The 17480-nt window shown below is 39.1% G+C and overlaps 1 protein-coding gene across 13 annotated transcripts in view; it reads right to left on the bottom strand.

Annotated features, from left to right (window-relative positions):
• The window catches only part of LDB2 (LIM domain binding 2), a 401491-nt gene that overhangs the window by 349920 nt on the left and 34091 nt on the right, over positions 1-17480 (bottom strand). The gene's annotated exons all lie outside the window — the stretch shown is intronic.

The following is a 17480-nucleotide window of genomic DNA, read 5'->3' as shown; positions in this document are numbered from 1 at the left end:
CCCAAAATGAAAAATCTCCCGTGATTGTTTTTATGGCAAGATAAAAACATTTCTATATGTTGTAATAACATGTAGAAAAATATTTATCCTCAATAGTAAGCCACAAGATACAAATGAGACCATCAACACCAAATACTTTTTGACTATCAAGCATAGTATTTTTTTTCATGATACCATTTAACAGAGACCAGAATGTGGTCAGAGGGTCGCTTATATCCATACTAATTACACTATTAGTTAGACTATTGTGGGTCAATTACACAATATTGTTGGAACTCAGTGTTGACATTCTATAGGAAGATTTTAGGAAATGTCCAAACTCTTATTTTGTGACACCTCCTCCTTAAGGAAGTTACCCAAATTATGAAAAAATTCTTACATCGAAGATGTTTACAAGAGTGGTAGAAACATCAAAGATGTTTACCATAGTGGTAGAAAATAACAATAATCATTAAAAACACCTAACCCTCTTGCAATAACTTACTATCTTATTAAATGAAAGAAATACTTGGCAATCATTGGTAAAGGTTCTTGAACAAATTTTTAAAGTAATATTTTTATTTATTTATTTATTTTTATTTTTTATTTTTTTGAGACAGAGTCTTGCTCTGTCACCCAGGCTGGAGTGCAGTGGCCCGGATTCAGCTCAATACTACAAGCTCACCGGGTTCACGCATTCTTCCTGCTCCTCAGCCTCCCGAGTAGCTGGGACTACAGGCGCCCACCACCCTCAAGCCCTTCATTAGTTTTTTTTTTTTGTATTTTAGAGACGGGTTTCACCAGAAACAGCCAGGGATGGTCTCGATCTCCTGACCTCTGATCCGCCTGCCTCGCCTCCCAAAGTGCTGGGATTACAGGCTTGAGCCATCACACCGGCCCAGTGGCCATTTTTTAAATCTCTGCTATAATGCAAATGAAAAAGCAAAATATAAATGTAAAATACATAGAGTCTTATAAAAAAATAAAATAAAAATAAGTACTGAGAAAAATAAGCCAAATACGTAACTGTCAGGGTCTTTGATGATTGCTGAAAGGTATTTATTTTTGAAATCCAGCTACTTGTCTCTGTTTTTCTCACACTCTACAATAAGTATATATTATATTGAAAGTAGGGACAAAGTGAATTTTAAAAAGCAAAAAAGAACTATGTACAGGGTCTTGACAACAGGTCATTGATAAAGGCTTAGTGTTCATTCTAAATTAAGGCTATGTAACATGGTTCTGTACACAGATGAAAAGCTCAATTTGGAAGAATCCATGTGTATACACTATAATTAATGGCATTTTCACCCAAACTAATTTGAAATTTTAATGTTTTAAAACAATGTCAAAAATCTTGAGTATTCACATATTTGGCACACACTTCTAAGAAGACGGCAGATGTATTCCATGTGTTTCCAGAGAAACATGAATGTACACATGAACGGAAGTTGCAGGAAGGCAGAGTCTAGTTAGCATGTGGAAGAATATTTGGTCTTCAGAGACATCCAATAATGGAGTGGGCAGCCTAAGAACGTATTAACCCTCCTCAGCTTGAATAGGATTTTAGCAGAAGCTGCAGCATCATACACTAATACAAATGAAATAACCTTCTCCCCATACTTTCTTTTAACATCTGGGTAACCCCCATCTCAGTAAATAATAGCAATATCCACATACTTGCTGAAGACAAATATTTTAATCTTCTGTTTCCTTTGTCAGCCATATCTGATATATCAACAAACAACATCTCAAATCAATCCACTTTTCCCCATCCCCACGGCCACCATCCTGGAGCAAGTCAGAATCATGTCTCCTGTTGACCACCGAAAGAGCCTCCTCAATTGTCCACACTCTTTCCTGTAATTCACTCTCCACATGGTCGCCTGAAAGCTACATCCACTGATATATCTGATTAAAGCCTAAATCAAATCACACCACTCCCTTACTTGTAGTTCTTCAAAGATTTCTCAAAGCACTAAAATGAAATCCCAAATTGAAAATTGAAATTCCTTTCCCCGATCCACAAAGACCAAAAATCTGGCCCCCACTATGTCTTCAATTTAATCCCAGGCCATTTGCTTCATCCATATTCATTTTTTTCCCTCTCTCTTTCTTTTGCTGTACTTGCCATTGGCTCCTGCCTGTTAGTTCTCTCCCAAGATGCTCACAGGGCTGGCTTCTTCTCAAATATGTCTTTGTTTAAATATCACTTCCCCCGGGAGGACTTCTGTGACCACCCCAACTAAAGTAGCCCCAAACATATTGTCTTTCATCCTCCTCTCTTGCTTCTTTCTATCATATTTCTTTTTCTTTTAAAAATTGATTTCTTCTAATGCAAGATCCAGGAGAGAAGGACCTTGTTCATCTTATCCATTGTTTCATTCAAAATGTCTGGCATCAAGCAATTGTTTAATTAATACCGATGGAACGAATGCCAGTGACACTTTATCATGACCACATTCTATGCAGCAGGAACCCAAAGGCAATATCTAAAGGGTCTGGTGGCTCACTGAGGAGCCTTCCTAGAGGGTTGTGCTGCCTCCTTCAAATCCCTCTGGTCCAACTGATGCATTAACTCTTTGGGAGCCATTTAATACAGTGACACTTCCTGGCATGATTATTTCCTGTTTGTCAAAAAAATAACACATTCTTTGAAGTGTAGCTATTGAAAAAATAGCTGTCAAGAACACATGGGCATTTACTCTTAATTCCCTCTTATCGCTCTCTGGCCATTCCCTGGGTGGAGGGTTCTGCCCCCTTCTGGAGGGTCAGCACCTTGAAGGCAGACACCCGCTCTTAGACTTACACCTGGTTCCTCTTACATTTCATCCCTTCCAGCGCACATGCTAGTCATGTAGTAGGCGTTTGCATACTGGTGAGTGATTTAAAAACAAAACTGTGAAAACCAGGCATACTTTTAGCAATCCCTAGGAAGGTGAAGCTCTTTCATCTACAAAACTCCAACATATATTAATAAACTTTGCATCTATGCATTCAGGTATACCAAAAAGGTAATATGCTGTATATGTCTTTGGAGGGGAGGTAAATGCTGGCTTTGGGAGAATACGAAGGTAGCACTAGAAAGAGGGCCTATGGAGCTCTTATGCAGGGAGAAAGTCGGAGGCGCTTTCTGTGAGTCTGTTATGGGAGCTGCCAAGGAACTGCCAGTTTCCCTCCACATGGACACATCTAGCCAGAGGAAGCTTGGGATAAGGGAACGATCACAGGTTTTGGATAGGGCCCGGACAAATCCCTGCCCCACCACCTACTAGCTGAACTTCCTCAAACAAGCCATTGAGCTTAGCTGAGGCTCAATTTCCCCTGCATGCAAAAAAAAAATTTGATGGTTATATCTACATTATAGAAATATTCAGAAGATTAAGTAAATTTATGTATGGAAAAGCTCCTGAAAGTCTTGGCACCCAGTAGATAGACATTTAATTTACATAAGCTTATTTCCTCCTTTTCCTGAGAACAGAGGAGAACACAGGGATGTCAGGTTTCCCACGCTGTAGAAATCTGAACAGTCTAAGAATTAAAAAGTAACCACACCATCATCCGAAGTCACTGTTTCCCTCATATCATTACCCCAGGAACTAACTCCTAGAATGATAATCGCTTTTAACAATACCTTCTTGATCCCAGCAGGGCTAAGGAGAGAGAGGGCACATCAAATTCTGGATTGGGTGGAAGGTAGATGATGGGGTCATTCACTGAAACATGAGACACAGGAAAAAAACAAGATGGTGAGTTTGGTTTGGGACTTGATGAATCTATAGTACCTGTTCAACATCCAAATGGGAATTTCCAGGAAGTGTTTGGATATACAGGTCTGAAACTCTGAAATGAGTTCAAGATGGAGATAGATACTTAGGAGAAATGATATAGGTAATAGTTAAAACCATAAGAGAGTGTGTGTGTGTGTGTGTGTGTGTGTGTGTGTGTGTTGGGAAGCGGGAGATGACACCCAGGGAGAATGTGTTAAGTGAGGGAAAAACTTGTTCAGAAAGGCTATCCTAGAAAATATCCACAATTATGAGGGTCAGCAGAAGCAGTGGGGTACTAGTGAATAGTAAACAGCCTGCTCTTGAGGTGAAGAGAAACTGATTTTAAACCTTTGCCAATTTCTATGGTGTAAATACTCCACCATAACCAACTTCAAGCTACCAACAGGATATGAACAGGCTTATAAAAGTTGTGAATTTTTTTTTTTTTTTTTTTGAGATGGAATCTCACTGTATAGCCCAGGCTGGAGTTCAGTGACATGATCTCAGCTCACTGCAGCCTCTGCCTCCCAGGCTCAAATGATTCTTCTGCCTCAGCCACCTGAGTAGCTGGGATTACAGGTAAGCACCACTACACCCGGCTAGTTTTTATATTTTTAGTAGAGATGGGGTTTCACCATGTTGGTCAGGCTGGTCTCGAACTCCTGACCTCAGGATCCACCCACCTCAGCCTCCCAAAGTGCTGGGATTACAGGAGTGAGCCACTGTGCCTGGCTGTGAAAAATTAACATATGCTCTCACAAGCAGGTATGAGTCAGGAGGGTGGCAGGAAGGAGAGAATGCAAAGGATTAGGCAAAACCAACCAAATAGTAGGGGAGTAAATGGAAAAAAAGGAAACAAAGACAGCAATGTTATGAAAACCAAGGGACTTGAGTTTCTCAGTAGGGATTGTGGTAATCACAATAGAAAGTCTCTACTACTTTAAAAATTAGCCAGGCATGGTGGTGGCACCTGTAATCCCAGATACTTGGGACTCTGAGGTGAGAGAATCGCTTGAAACCAGGAGGTGCAGGTTGCGGTGAGCCAAGATCGCACCACTGCACTCCAATCTGGGTGAAACAGCGAGACTCTCGTCTCAAATGAAAAAGAAGAAAGAAAGTTCCAGTAGGTGAACAGGTAAACACAAAAGATGTCATTAGGATTTACCAATGTGTAGCTGAGTGAGGTCTCAGAGGCAGATTCAGAGAAAGGGTAAGAAGCTAGTCAAACTGTCGTAAGAGCAAACAAATGAGAAGGAAGTGAAGACATAGAGAGCCAGTCTTTTCCAAACAATGGCTTAGGAAGGCAGGAGAGAAATCAAGCAATGTCTCCAGTGGGAGGGAGGATCAAAGTAAGGTAGAGTTTGAGCACGATCTGAGAAACATGAGCCACAAAGTGGACAAGAGAGTAGCAGCCAAAACATGGTGGAGATCAATGGCTGCCCAATGTTCTTCTGCCTACTCTGTTAGTATTACTTTTACCATAAAAGAAACAGTAGAGATCCAGCTTGATTTCTGAGATCACAGGCAGTTGGGAGCAATCCTGATCCTTTCATGTTCTAGCTTTGTGATCTCAGACAAAGCTCATTTCCTCAGCTGTAAAATGGAGATAATAATAGCCCCACCTTTTGGGGTTTTTATAAAGATGCAATTATCTAAAACATGCAAAGCTCCTATCAGAGTACGTGGCATATAGTAGGTCCTAGATACATTTTAGTCTCCATCTCTTACCCAGAACATTAAAGCATTAAAACGAAAATTACCAAGGTATCCTGTGCTCTACCCATGACTAGGGAGGAAGGAAATGTTCCTTCTGCTGTGTAAATCACACAGCTTCAGACACATGAAAAGACAAACAGGATGGATCTTTCTTTTCCCTTCATACACATCTGCAGTGCAACGAAGTGATGAACTTCCACACACGTGGGATGAACTAGGAGCTGCCACATGAAGGAAAATCCATTCATAAAGTACTTGGAGGATCATCTGGACAAAAGATGTTATATGAATATCTGTGATCATTACCAAATACATATTCCATTGGTATGAATCATCAGAAGATATAGCATGAATAACTTCAGAAGATAATATCTAGGAAATTCACTTTCTTCAGTTTTTCCTAATTTGACATTAGTTATTTTTAGGATGTTATTAGTTTGTTTTTTGTGTGAATTAAATACAAGAGTAACATTTATTTTAAATCCCTTAAATTATTCTTTTGGGACTAAAAACTTTATTTTCCTATAGTAAATATAAGAAAGGCAGTTACAGGAGTATAAAAGTCAGTCACTAATACGTAAATTAAACAAACTGATCCACACATTTTAAGTAATAGTGGTTACTGTACCCTGGATCTCATATAAATATTGAAGTAAGTTTATTTATATTAGTTGGCCAGAATTTGAAGATAAAAGAAGAAAGATCACTTTAAGTTTAGAAAAATCTTTGGCCCAAATCTCCGTAACAGTTTAGGTAGGCAATACTTCTCATTAGAAAGCAACCAGAAGAAAGCCCTCTCTTCCAGAAAATACCATCACATTTTCAAATACGCATGTACTATAATTCTTCCTGTTGAATAAGCAATACAAATGTCTCTTCGTGTGCTATTATGCTACAAGAATTAAGAAGACATGTTTTTATAATGTTTTAAATTATCCATTTCAATTACTAAATCAACAAAATGAAACAGCAGCCTACGGATTGAGAAAAAATATTTGCTAACCATGTATCTCATAAAGGGTTAACATCCCAAATTTGCAAATAACTCATACTACTCAATAGTGAAAAAACAAATAATCCAGTTAGAAAATGGGCAAAAGAACTGAATAGACATTTTTTCTAAAAGAGACATAAAAATGGTGAATATGTGTATGGAAAGGTGTTCAACATTATTAATAGCAGAGAAATGCAGATCAAAACCATTATGAGATACCACCTCACATCTGTTAGGGTAGCTGTTACCAAAAAGTCAAAAGACAAATGGTGAGGATGTGGAGAAAAATGAATCCTTGTACACTATTGGTGGAAATGTAGATTAGTACAGCCATTATGGAAAACAGTATGGACTTGGTAGAACTAACATATGAGTTAGTAATCCCTCTTCTGGACATATACCCAAAGGAAATAAAATCACTACCTAATAAAGATATTTGCACTCCCATGTTCATTGCAGCATTTTCCACAATAGTCAAGATATGAGTACAACCTGTGTCCCTCAGTGGATGACGAGGAAAAGAAACTGTGGTACATATATGCAATGGAATATTATTTGGCACCACAAAAAGAATGAGATCTTGCCATTTGCTACAGCATGGATGAGCCTGGAGAACATTACGCGAAGTGAAATAAGCCAGATACAGAAATAAAAATATTACACAATCTCACCTATATGTGAAATCTTTTTTAAAAAATTTAAATATACAGAGATACACAATAAAACAGTGGTTACCAGGGATAGCAGGGAGTGAGGGGGGAGGAAATGGGAAGACGTAGATTGAAGAATGTAAAATAACAGATGTAGGATGAATCAGTCTAGAGATTAAATATTTGTACATGAGGACTACAGGTAATATAACTGTATGGTATATGTGATTCTTACTAAATGAGTAGATTTTAGCTGCTCTTGCCACAAAAAACAAAACAAAACAAATGGATAAGTATGTGAGATTATGGATATGTTATTTGCTTTACTATAGTAGCCTTTGTACTATCTCTAGGTATTCAATAATATCATATTGTATATCTTAAATATACACAATAAAGTTTACTTTTAAAAATTAATTCATAAATATATTCTATTTGTAAAAAATAAAAATTCCAAATAAATTTGAAGTCACAGTTATATAATTCTATCGTGGGTTTGTCCCCTCAATCCAAAATAATAGTGGTTGTTTTGCTATGCATCCTTCCAGAAATTTTTTATTTTCCTCTGCATTTAAATATACATACACATATACATATACATAGACACACACACACACGTGAAATATATATAATGTATTGTTTATTGTTAAAAAAGGCAATGATGTAGAGTATATTACTTACCGATTCCCCTTCCCTAGGGGAGGAACTATGGAGAAGAATTTATAAGTAATATACTTTACGTCTACATATATGTTATATATATATGTTATATATAACTATTATACATAACTTTATAATATATGTGTTATATGTAATAGTTATGTGTGTGTATATATATGACTGTTTCATGTAGAGGAGGAGGATTAAAGAGTGATATATGCTATATTAATGAACAACACATTTTAAGCCTTTCTATGTTAGTACATTTCATACAATGTGGCATTTTACTATGTATGGATGCATATGAATATTATTATTATTTTTTTATTATACTTTAAGTTCTAGGGTACATGTGTTCAACATGCAGGTTTGTTACATATGTATACATGTGCCATGGTGGTGGATGCACAGGATTATTTAAGCTTTGCCTTATTGGTGGAGATACAGTTGCAAGATTCAGAGAAAGGGTAGGAAGCAAGATTTATCAAAGATCATTTATCAAAGATCATTTATATACAAATATAATCTCACTTCTAAAAATCAGTAAGAAAAAGACAAACAACCCAATAGAAAAAATGGGCAAAAGATATGAACAGCCAGTATACAGAAGGAAATGCCTACAAAAATAATGCTCAACCTCAGTATTATCTAAGGTAACTGTTCTCAAGTAGTCTCTGAGATCATTTCCAGCGATACACATGATTAAAACTACTTTCATCAAAATTTTACACTCACTATTTGCCTTTTGCTCTGTGTTGACACTGCACTGAGAGTGCCCAGCAATAGTGAGAAAAACTGGGGTTCCTTAGCACAAATCACAAATCCTTAGCAATGGTACCACGCTATATAGAAGTAATCATATTTGTCACCACCATGCACTCAGAGTTTTACAAAATTCCCTGATGAAGCAGTACAAATTATAAATTATATCTCTACCATGGAGCACATGAGTTTTTAATTTTCTGAAGGACAGACAGAATGAGAAGAATAAAGACCATCCTAGGAAAAACACTTGTATGCTTGTTGCAAGCTCAACTAGTGGCTTATTTTGTACAATGCCATTTTAGTTGAAAAGCAACCCAAAAATTATAGTTATTCAGATGTATATTTGGCAGATATTTTCCAAAAGTGAACAAAGTGAGCCAATCACATCAAGGAAGAAAATTCACAGTATTTATTGTCAATGATAAACTTTGAGCTTTCTTGAAAAAAATAAATGTTAGGAAAGTTATATCTGCCTCTGTGAGTTTAATACTTAAAGGCTTTTCTGATGAGATTGATGATGATATCAATGAGCGTGATTTTTTTGTTGTTGTTGCATAATGAAATGTGTCAAATTTGGAAGATAACGCAAAACTAAGTGAACTAATATTTTCCAAATAACCAATGCATGTTATTATAAATTCATGAGTGGGTAAAATATCCATTCAAAGTGCAAGACGGACTAATGGATTTTAATATTACAGAGCATGAAAAGTTCATTGATATGGTTTCAGATTCCACACTAAAGCTAACACTTAAGAAAATACCACTTACAGAGTTTGGATGTAGCAACCAAGAGTATTTATTTTTATCTCAAGAGATTTCCAGAGTATTCCTTTCTTTTCCAATCCCAAATCTATGTGAGGCCAATTTTCTTCAAACAAAACAAATCAGTAGAGTGAATGCAGAAACTAATATGAAAATCCATGCACCCTTTATTAAACAAATATTAAAGAAATTTGCAAACATTTGAAACAATGCCGAAACAAAACTTCTTTGGAGTTCTCAAAATTTTTAAAGAGTGTCAGATGATCTTGAGATCAAAATCTTTGATATTCCTGGTCAGGGAAATGGAAGTTAAATTTAGATATCATTTTATATTCATCAGCTTGGCTAAAATTTTCAAAATTAATAATATCAAGTTTTAGCGAGAATAGACAGAAGTGAATATTCTCACACTGAATCCTAAAGGGAATGTAAATTGGTAAAGTCACTTTTAAGTACAATTAAGCTGTATCCCTTACAGAGGGTTAGCCAGCGTTTTCAATGAAAACCACGTGGTAAATATCAGTATCTTAGATTTTGCAAGCCAAAGTTTTAACTACTCAACTCTGCCACTGCAGCACAATAGCACCCATAGAGGGTGTGGATAGGCATAGCTGTGTTACGATACAACTTATTTATATTTAAAATGTGTATGTTCTGCAACTCCATAATTCTGTCCTTAAGTACTTACTCTAAAGAAATGCTCACACCTATATAATGTTTAATAGACTTTGGGCACCGTTCTAATCACTACTACCGATTTAATCCTCACAACAGCCCTATGAGATAAATATTATTGGTTTCTTTATTTTTATAGAGGAAGAAATTGAGGCCAGAGTGGTTAAGTAGCTTGTCTAAAGTTATACAGCTAATGCATGTCATTGTAGCATTGTTTTGTATGGCAAAATTATAGAAGTAACCTAAATGTTCAGAGACATTAAATACTATTTTTTATCTGGTTTGTGTCTTTCCTTATATAGATTGCTCAAAATTAAGTAGTTCCCTGCCTGTATTTCTTGCTACTCAAATTTTCTGAAGTAGATTTGAAGTCCCACTTTCTTCTTAGAGCTTTTGTTGACTATGCAAGCCCATCGAGACCCCGTTACTAATTCTCACAGAACATTCTCTCTGGCGCTTATGGAATACCTATGGAGTCTATGTCCTCAATGATAATATGTTGTCAGGTGGCAGCAGAGGCAGGTCGGGGAAGTCCTTTGTTTCCTTGACATGTCTCTGTCCCTTGGTAGACCAACAGTTAGTTCCTCAAGGATTGGGAATGAATGGAATCTTATGTGCCCTTTTCATTCCTCACTGTCTATGACCATCTCTACCACCTCCACTTCTACTACTCACATCCAAGCCACCATCCTTTCTAGTCTGAACTGAAAAAGTCTCCAGATGGATAGCCCTGCTTCCATTCTTGCCTACCGTGATCTTCATAGCATCCATTCTTGCCATACGTGATCTTCATAGCATCCAGGGTGAGCATTACACAAAGGTTAATTCAGATCAAAAGCTCAACCCAGAAGCCTCCCGTGGCTTCTCACTGGACAAAATCACAAGTGTTCACCACAGCCTTCAAAGCCTGACTTCCTTTAATCTGACCTCCTGTCCCTGGACTGCCCTGGCTTACTCTGCTCCAGGCACACAGAGGTCTTTGCCATTTCTCATGACAGGCTGAGACACTCCTGCTGCATGGCCTTGGCACTGGCTCTTCCCTCTGCCTGGATGCTCTTCCTCGAAATGTTGGCAAGCTTCATCCTCTCACTTCATGAAGGTCTCTGCTCAAATGAACCCTCAGCAGTAAGGCTTTCTCTGACTACCCTGTCCAAACAAGCAAACCTCCCAACCCAACTTCTTTACTCTCTCTTCCCTTACTCAGTGTTAGGCTCTTCATATCACATACCAGAATGTAGTACATCTTGTATTCATATTTATTTGTTTACGGTCCCTCCCTCCCCTCAGCTCAACCTAAAATAATGCCTGGGACTTGGTTGTTCAATAAATATATTGACTGAATAAGCCTCAGTTTCCCCACTTCTAAAATGGCAATAATACTTGTGCCTCACAAAATTGATATTAGTAATAATTACTGATTATTTGATTATTAAAATACAGCAAGTAATGCCTGGTATATTGCTAAATTCTTTGCCTGCATTATCTCACACAATTCTAGTAACAGCCCAATGAGATAGGTAAGATCATTATTCCCCACTTTACAGATGAGGAAACTGAGGCATAGAAAGGATGAGTCACTTCCCAGGTTCACAGCTGTGCCAATAATACTCAAAGCAAGGAGTTGCTCCCAGAGCTAAGTAGAATAAAGAATGGGCAGGCATGGTGAAAGCATCGAGCGCTTTATAAATGCAAGGAATTCCTGTTTACATTATTGCTCCAAGGAGGGCTTTGTGCATGATGCAAGAATTCCCCCTGCAACTAGACGAACCAGTGGTTGGGCTTCAGGAGAACTGGGTCTCAGTGAGTCACTGTGACTGAGAGGGACTGCTCAGGTGAAAAGAAGACTTTTCCCTCACAACGAACTTTTCTTAAACACTGCTTGGGAAGGGTGTTTGCTAAGTCTGTTTTCTCATCAGATAACAGTTTGACACTAATTCTTCTATTTTCAGCTGGCACCAGACCCAGTCCTCGACTTTATCACCCATCAGTTATCTGTGTCGCCTGAAGGAACTCCGGGTAAGGTACAGGAAAAAGGTGGGGGTATTGTTGGAGCTTCCTGCTGGCCAGTACACTGGCCTATTGTTGGATTTATTTTTTTAAACTATCACATCACAATTATTTCGGCAACATCCTTTTTCCATCCTGGACCTGATACAATATTTATTGAACTATACAAACTGCGTCAATACACAATTCTTTCCGTATTGTTGCCCAAGTTCTTTAGGATATCTTTTAAAAAATTAATATCCGTTAAAATATTTTGGTAATTGACACATGATCAGCCAACTCTCCATGCTTCAAATTATGATTTTTTTAAAAGAGTCTTCAGATAGAACTTTGCTCAACTGCTACATTTTTAAAAAACAAATGACAAAAAATGACATTTCTTGAGATTACTAAGTGCCAGGCACTATACTATGCTTCATTTGTTACAGCACTACCACCACCTGTTAATATTGCCATTTTACAGATGAGGAAACTGAGCTAAGAGACATGGTATAATCACACTCCCAATAAGTCATGAATGCTTACTCTGATCCCTGGGAGTCCTACTCCAGATCTCTGACTACGTTTCAACAAAAGAAAAAGAAAAATGACTTGTCCTTGAATCGTTTTGCCGCTTTAACTTGTGTTCAGCTGAATTCTGTAAGTAGTGAACATACAGAGCTAGGCCCCCATCACCATCAAGGCTGGTGGTATGCCCTGGTGATTCTTTCATGTGCACCTTAATAAGAGCCATTTGACTAGCTATTAAACCGCATTTTGAAAGCCATAACAGTATGGCAATACTGAAGCTGCTACAATACCCCATTTCTGTTTTCCCCTCCTAATTACTTCTATTGGATTATAGGAGCAAACCTTAACAACCAAAGCAGCATCTTGAGACCTGCTCTTTGCATCCTCATTAGGTGTGCATTACTTTTCCCTACAACTATCCATTCGGATTCTTTAACTGTGGTGTGACCAGAATCATCGACTCTGAGACTCAGTACAGAGAACTTGTAGAGCTGGGAGGGGCCATCTTTATTTTATTGAAAATAGGATGTCCAAAGAGGAAGGTGACTTTTCAAGGGCCACACACTCACAGTACCAGAGGAGTTACTGAAAAGAAAAAGAAGCAATGTTCATTGACAATCTGCTATGTGCTAGACACATTGCGTAATGAAATAACAGCAGTGATAAAGATAAATATAAAAAGTGACATATATTGAACATTTCAAATTTCTCAGGCACTATGCAAAATGCTTAACGTGAATTTTTTTAATCCTCTCCAATTTAGAGACAAGTACTATTTTATTACTCCCATTGGACAGATGAGAAAACCTCTCAGAAAACCACGCCAGTCATGGAGATAGAATTCAAAGACCCAAAGCTACCCAGCAACATGGCCCTGGCTTTATTTCAAACACGGGAAAATGCACTCAAAGTGCAGCCCTAACCTGGCCAAAAGAGTATCGTCCTAACCGGATTTCTGCTGAGACAAACATGGGAGAAGACAGATGGATTTGGGTAGCCAGGAAAGTAATGTTACCTGCCAGTCCCACTGGCTCTTTCCATCATGTGCAATTTATCTGCACTTTCCTGTACCATTTAAATACTAATGAGACCTTTAAGAAATGCATCATAAAAGCATTTTCTGCCAAATAATTCAGAAGCCATGATCTTTCAGGTAAAAGGAGCACCACTGTCCACACACACACACACACACACACACACACACACACACACACAAAGTGGCTCCTGTATCAGAGCAGATGTACAATCTTTTCAGTCTATCTCTGTGTGAAACCCACAGGTCTCTATCTCACTGATTCACCTCTGATCAAACTTTGAAGAAAATGACACCAGCCATCTGCCTATACTTTTATAAATGAGTGCCACCTAAGGCTGCCACCCATCATCTCTGTGACCTCAGGTAAGTCACTCAATATCTCTGGTCCAGGTTTGTTCATCTGCCAGAGTAGAGGTGGACTGAACAAAATAGGTGGTTTCTCACAGCCAAACGCTCTAGGATTTCTTGACAAAGCATTCTAAGATGATCTCATTCAATGAGCACTTGCTTCATGATCAGACTATTCAATGAGAGACTCTATAATGCTGAAGCATTATTGGCGGTGATCCACATTTGTGGACTAAGTCATGGCTGGTGAATGTATTTTATATCCAGCAATACTGTGACCTTGGCTACACTGTAATTCTTTACCACACGGATCCAAATCTGCTTAGTGAAAAAAAACTGAATACCCCAGGGCCATTCCTACAGCTATAAAAAAAATCAATCTAAAATAATTTGCCAAAAAAGCAGCATTCGTATTGACACAAGGATTCTGTAGCTTAAATATACTAGGCATGGTAACTCAAAAGACCTCCCCCAAAGCAGCAGGCTTCATTAGGGTATGGAGGACTTCTCTGCTTGACTCTGAGTCTATGAAGAACATATATATCAAATATAATCATTGGAATGTTCATAAAAATGCTTGTCCTAACCACTGGGTTTTTGTCTTCTTATATATGCTGTACAGATGAGGAAAGTCAAGCACAGGCTTACCAAACTGATCAAAAGAGATGAAAAAGAATGTGATTTTCAGTCAGAACCCAACCAGTTATAGCCCTGAATCACTGCAGGTCAGGGTTTCTCCACCTTGGCAACATTGACCTTGGGGCTGGATGGTTCATGCTGTAGGGGACTGTCCCATGAATTGTCTGCTGCGTTAGATGCCAGTAGTGTTCCCCACCCCAAGTTGTGACAGCCAAAAATATCTCCAGACTTTGACAAGTGTTCCCTATGGGACCGTCACTATAGCGCTATAGTTGCTCAAAGTACACAACAGAAATAACAATTCTTCAGCTTCCCTGATGATCAAAGCCTGGCTTAGACCTTCTCTCTTCCCCACAGCTGACTCCATTGCTTCTAACCTTCTCACCAATCCCAGGCCTCCTTCTAATCACAGGGATTATTATGCCAGTTCCTGCTTTCAAACTCTCAAGCCTTGTCCTCATGGGCTGCAGAATCTCAAATATGGCTTTTTGTGGCCTCCAGCCATGAGTCAGCCCTGGTCCTGCTGCCCTAGCCATAAGGTAGCAACAGACAGCCACAGACACACTACGCCTTGCCACTCCTCCCTTGCACATGCTGTTCCCCTGCCTGCAATGCCATTCCTGTCTCTCAAACAGACAGAAACTGGGCAGATTCATCCTCCCGAACCCATACACCTGCGGGGAATACTCCCTAGGTGCTCAAGAGCTATTAGTGGAACTAAATTGACTCTTTGCTCAGATGCCCCAGCCCTCGACTTCAGTCAGGTTACCCAATCCCCTCAGACCTCAGTTTCCTCCTCTGGAAGATGGGTGCAAAGATTCCTCCCATACAAGGTTGTTGTGAGAAATAAAGGACATCGAGGCTGCCACATAGTGAGTTCTCATCCAAAACTTACTTTATCTTCCTGTTCCATGGAAATTATTTTACAAGAATGGGCACAATCTCTGGGCTATATCTTCACATGCTTAGTATACAGAAATAGAACTAAAAACCTTAGTCTCTTTCTTTTGAATACTGAGTAATACATCACTTTTTTTCACTTTTGTTTGTTTTTTTTTTTATTTTTCTCCTAAATATTTGGAAGGAGAAGCCCAAGTTTGACACCAGCATAAAGTGTCAATGTTATGTGAATCAAAGAGCCCTGGCCGGGCGTGGTGGCTCACACCTGTAATCCCAGCACTTTGGGAGGCCAAGGCGGGTGGATCACCTGAGGTTGAGAGTTCAAGACCAGCCTGACCAACATGGAGAAACCCTGTCTCTACTAAAAATACAAAATTAGCTGGGCGTGGTGGTGGATGCCTGTAATCCTAGCTACTCAGGAGGCTGAGATAGGAAAATTGTTTGAACCCGGGAGGTGGAGGTTGCAGTGAGCCGAGATGGCGCCACTGCACTCCAGCCTAGGCAACAAGAGTGAAACTCTGTCTCAAAAAAAAAAAAAGCCCTCTGGCTCTGGCCCTTCGTGAATTCTCTCCAAATAGCTCTATCTGTGACCCACAATGTTTGCAACCATCAGTAGTTTTTAGAAGGTGTCCAGTTTCCCACGGGAATATAAGGAAATTGGAATTATTAAAGCAAACGATAAGAGAGATGGGAACAAAGCCACAGTCCTCCGCCCCTGAAGTCCAGCAAATTTGAACTTCTTTGTGCAACTCTTATAAAGATGCCAAGCCCCTCAGAGATTGGCGACCAGGAAAAGGAAGAGGATGAGGAAAGGAAAGAGCGTCCAGCGAGTCAGAGTCAGCTGAGTAAGGGAGCCATCCATCACCAGTGTTTCCTGGGCAGCCCGCATGGTTCCAGTCACAGAGGGCACGGGCTCCAGCCAGTCAAGGACAGAGGAAAAAAACAACCTTGGCTTTGCTTTATTAGTTAAGTGAACGAGTCCTTAAGAGTATTGATGTATTGACTAATGATTCCAACATCCAGCACGCTGAGTGCTCACATGTTTAAAGGGCAAGAGTTACAAATCAACAACTTATTAATTTAATTCCTCTTTGAAAAAGTGCCAAAGGTAGAGAAAGCAGAAAGAGAGGAGCGTTTATCATGTTTCCCGCTTCTCCTCTCTTAGCTAGTGAATAATCATAAACACCAGCTTATTTAAGTGCAGATTCCTGGGCCCCACATTCAGGTATTTGATTGTATTAGGTGATGGTTTAAGCCAGGGAATTTGCATTTCTTTACTTTTCACCTCCCACACCAAAGGATTGTGGTAGAGTGGGGAGCAAACCATTTTGAGAAACACTATTTGCAAGAGCTGATATCTGTGTTTTCTCCCACTTGACAGCTACGCCCTGCTACACTTCCCAACCCCTCTGCAAAGAGCTGGAGCCAGGTGACTGAGTTTTATACAACAGAGGTGGGTCGGATGTGCACCATTTCCAGGCCTGACTCTAAGACCTCCTCCACCAGCATCACATTCTCTTTTTGTTTGTTGCCTGGTTGGATGAAGAGGCTTCAAAGGAAGCCCAGCTGCTAATGCGGAGGTCCCTGAATGATTCAGTGATGCAGAATCTCATCCCTACTTCCACCTCCCTGTACTCTACTGTCATTCACATGAGCGAGAGGGAGAGAGAGAAAAACCACCACCACCACCACCACCACCACCACCACACCTACAGCAAAAACCCTTTATTTTATTAAGGCACTGAGATTCAACAGATTTTTTTTCCGTTGCTAGTCTAACCTGGCAAATATACATTACTCTTTTCTATTCTACAATTTTATTAGATCTTCATTCTAAAGATGCAGGGTAAATGTTTTAAGGGCAAAACTAGGAAACAAACACAGGGGAAAATCAAAGAGTGATTCATCACATCAAAATCCAACCCTGCTTTCAGATATGGTAATAAAAACTCCTTAAAATAGAATAGTTCTCTTGGACTTTCTTTGCACAGACAAGATGACACCACAGATCTCTCTGCAGGTCTTGGTGCCAAACTAATACAATATAGTAAGTGTAAGACTCGGGT

This window comes from Papio anubis, chromosome 3 (assembly GCF_008728515.1).
Source record: "Papio anubis isolate 15944 chromosome 3, Panubis1.0, whole genome shotgun sequence".
Classification (NCBI taxonomy): Eukaryota; Metazoa; Chordata; class Mammalia; order Primates; family Cercopithecidae; genus Papio; species Papio anubis.
The sequence above is the reverse complement of the archived record's forward strand: the minus strand, read 5'-3'. Positions and strand labels throughout refer to the sequence as shown.